The 3447-nt window shown below is 44.2% G+C and overlaps 1 long non-coding RNA gene across 1 annotated transcript; it reads left to right on the top strand.

The window, feature by feature from the left end:
• Positions 1-230: 230 nt before the first annotated feature.
• LOC122231535 lies at positions 231-2621 on the top strand. The gene is made up of 3 exons (XR_006208787.1): positions 231-515; positions 607-660; positions 1791-2621. It is a non-coding gene; the product is annotated as an uncharacterized LOC122231535 (long non-coding RNA).
• The last annotated feature ends 826 nt before the right edge of the window (positions 2622-3447 follow it).

The following is a 3447-nucleotide window of genomic DNA, read 5'->3' on the forward strand; positions in this document are numbered from 1 at the left end:
TGTTAGATTGGGATAGAGTTCTTTAAAAAAATTTTTTTTAATATTTATTTTTTAGAGAGAGATTGAGAGAGAGAGAGAGACAGAGACAGAGTGTAAGCAGAGGAGGGGCAGAGAGAGAGGGAGACAGAATCCGAAGCAGGCTCCAGGCTCTGAGCTGTCAGCACAGGGCCCCAACTGGGACTCAAACTCACAAACCGAACTGTGAGATCATAACCTGACTGACACTCAACCAACTGAGCCACCCAGGCGCCCTGGGATAGAGTTCTTTTAAAAATCTGCCTATAACTGCAACTATTTAACGTGCTAGTATTACTCTCTTGTGCTAGCAGGAAGTGGTTAAGAAATAAACATTTTGTGGAGATATGAAGATATTTGAGATACCAGGAATCAGTGTGCTTCATACTGGACTATGCTTTGAATAGCTGGTGGATTAGAGAATTGAGATGAAGAGTACATGGTTCCAAAAGAAGTCAACATCAACTGAAGAATACAGTGAAGAGAGCAGCAGAACAGAGGTTCGAATTGAATATGGGTCTTTGGTTGACAGAGAACTTTTCCAGCAACTTAGTTGTCCCTTATCTTCTGTTTCACTCTCTGTGGTTTTAGTTACCCATGGTCAACTGTGCTCCAGAAGTAGATGTTCCTCCTTCTGACATACAGGTTAGCAAGTAGCCTAACGCTATGTCACAATGCCTATGTCACTCACTTCACTTCTTGTCACTCACCTCACTTCATCACATCACATAGGTATCACCTCACATCATCACAAGAAAAAAGGTGAGAACAGGACAATAAGGTATTTTGAGGGGGAGAGAGAGAGAGAGAGAGAGAGGCCACATTCACCTATTACAGTACATTGCTAGAATTGTTCTATTTTATTATGTTATTGTTAATCTCTTACTGTGACTAATTTATAAATTAAACTTTGTCATAGGTATGTATATATAGGAAAAATCATTATATATATATATATATATATATATACATATATATATATATATATATATATATGGTTTCAGGTATCCACTGGGATCCTGAGCCTTAGCTTCTACAGATAAGGAAATAACTACCACATTTCATTTAGAAAGCAATAAGAAACCGTAGACGATACATTGTTTTTTCAGATTTTCAAAAATACCTGTTTTGATCAAACTGGAGATCATAAGAAACTGCATGATGCTTACTATAAGGAAAGACTATTAGAACCAAAATTAACTGCCAGGTTCACTGCCCTACTATGAGGCCACTGAAGATAATGGGCAGAGAACATACTGGGTAGTCCCACTGTTGGTGCTAGGCAAATACTGGAGTCCTCCAGCTTAAGTCCTCACACATTCTATTCCCTAGGTCTAGAACACCATTTAAGGCGGCTGATTCCTCCTCATCGTTCAGTTGTCAGTTGAAATAGCACTTCCTCAGGAAAATCTTCCCTTTTTTCCTCTTCCCCATCTCCATCCCCTCCCCATAGGTATCTCCCAGTAATAAGCTCTTGAAGTTGTAATTAGATAACGGGTTTGGTGGTTAGTTCCCTCTTCCACACCTCAACCTCTCATCCTTAAATAAGCTTTAGAAGGGCAGAAGGGCGGGGACCCTGTTTTTCTCACAACAGGTGGGCATCATCTCCAGTGCCTTGCGGTACTGGTATATAGCGTGTAATCGATAAGCATGTGTTGAATGAACAGATAAGCTTTTGTTAACTGTTTACCAATGCCAGGCCCATAGAAGCACTCAAATAAACAGCACTTACTGAAATACACATTCATTAGCTCATTTCATTTGCACGAAACCAGAAGTAAGAAACCCGGTATTGCGGTCTAGAAAACTACGGCAAGTTAAGCAGCCCGCCTGAGGTCAGGCGACCGCAGAGCAACAGCGCCGGGCCTGGGAGCCAACCCTGTCCACTTCCTTGGCCCGGTCCTTCTCGGTTACGCCAGGAGGCAGCCCTCAGGTTCGCCCTCCGCGGCTCTGCCTTCGCTGCCGACCTGCCCCCTGCAGAAGCTCCTTTCTTCGGTTCGAAGGAGTCCCCCAGCGGGAAGTCGCGCCGAGGTGGCGAAGAAGACCTTCCAGGGGCGGCGGGGCAGGCGTGAAAGCCGCTCCTGGAAGGGAACCGCTCCGCCTGAGTCGCATCCTGGCGTGGGGACTCAGGTGAACAGGGCCCAGAAGGCCAGAGGCTCTGCCACCTCTAGGACCAGGAACAGTCTGCGGAACCCTGGCTCAAGATTCCCCAATCCGCGCCTCCAGCACTCGTGCTCCCCGCGGCCGCTCTAGGACGCTGGAGGGGGGAGGGCCTCCTCTCTGTGGTTGGGACCCGGCCTACCGCCGGGAGCCGCCCACCTTGGGGACGGGCCGCTCGAGTCCCAGGCAAGGCACGGGCCTTGCGTTAAACCCAACACCCCGCGAGCTGGAGCAGAAGCTGTGAGAAGGCGAGGAGGCCCGGGGGACGCTCTGGCCTCTGTACCTGACTCCATGCCCTGGCTGTCTCCGGAAAGTCTGATTTCTAAATATCTTGGAGAACAACGCGGTCAGTTTTGCCCCAAATTACACCTCTTTTGCTGTGTGGCAGAAAGAAAAAAAAAAAAAAAACCTACCATTTCTTAGTTTGTCATTACTATTTTCTAGTGATTTCTCGTGTGTACCCCTGGTTTTGTTTCTAATTGTTGCTGTAGAATCTTTGATGTGATGGAAGCATTTGAGTTACCCCTCTCTGCAATTCCCTGAGCACTGGGTGGAATATGGCACCTGGACTTCTTTCTCCTAGCAGAGCTAACACCCTTAGAGAAAACAATTGCTCTACCTAATGTTGTGGTTAGAACCACAAACATTAAAGATGAGCAGGGCTAGAGCCCAAAGCACTGGCCCAAATGCAAACAGAAACAACTGGTAATGAAAATAGAGGGTAATGGAAATAGCAAGAAAATGAACTGCTATGTGTATTTCTAAATGTGCAGTTATTGACTAAAAAAACCTTTCATGAACTAGTATGTGTATTTCTAAGTGTACAGTTATTGACTAAAAAAACCTTTCACGACTAGGTTTACTAAGAATTGGAGTGCCTGGATGGCTCAGTAGAGCATGTGACTCTTGATCTCAGGGTTATGAGTTCCAGCCTCATGTTGGGTGTAGAGATTACTTTAAAAAAATGTGTATTAAGAATTGTTAATAATTCTTAAATGTTCTGCAGTAGAGGAGTTTCTGCATTATGAAGGCAATTTAGATGATTTTAACAAGATGGGGAAGCATGACTTCATATGTTTATTCTTTATTAAAAAGGCTTTTGTCAGTTCCCCAGGTCTTTAAGAAGCCTAATTCCATTTATTTTCACAGTTGTACTCTGATAAATACCAATTCCAAAATCAAATATTTCTTTATGTTTAGATAGATCTAGGTAGAAACATTCTTGTGTGGGTCAGTGAAGAGATATGAATAATTTAGCTACACAGAAAAAAA

This window comes from Panthera tigris, chromosome A1 (assembly GCF_018350195.1).
Source record: "Panthera tigris isolate Pti1 chromosome A1, P.tigris_Pti1_mat1.1, whole genome shotgun sequence".
NCBI lineage: Eukaryota > Metazoa > Chordata > Mammalia > Carnivora > Felidae > Panthera > Panthera tigris.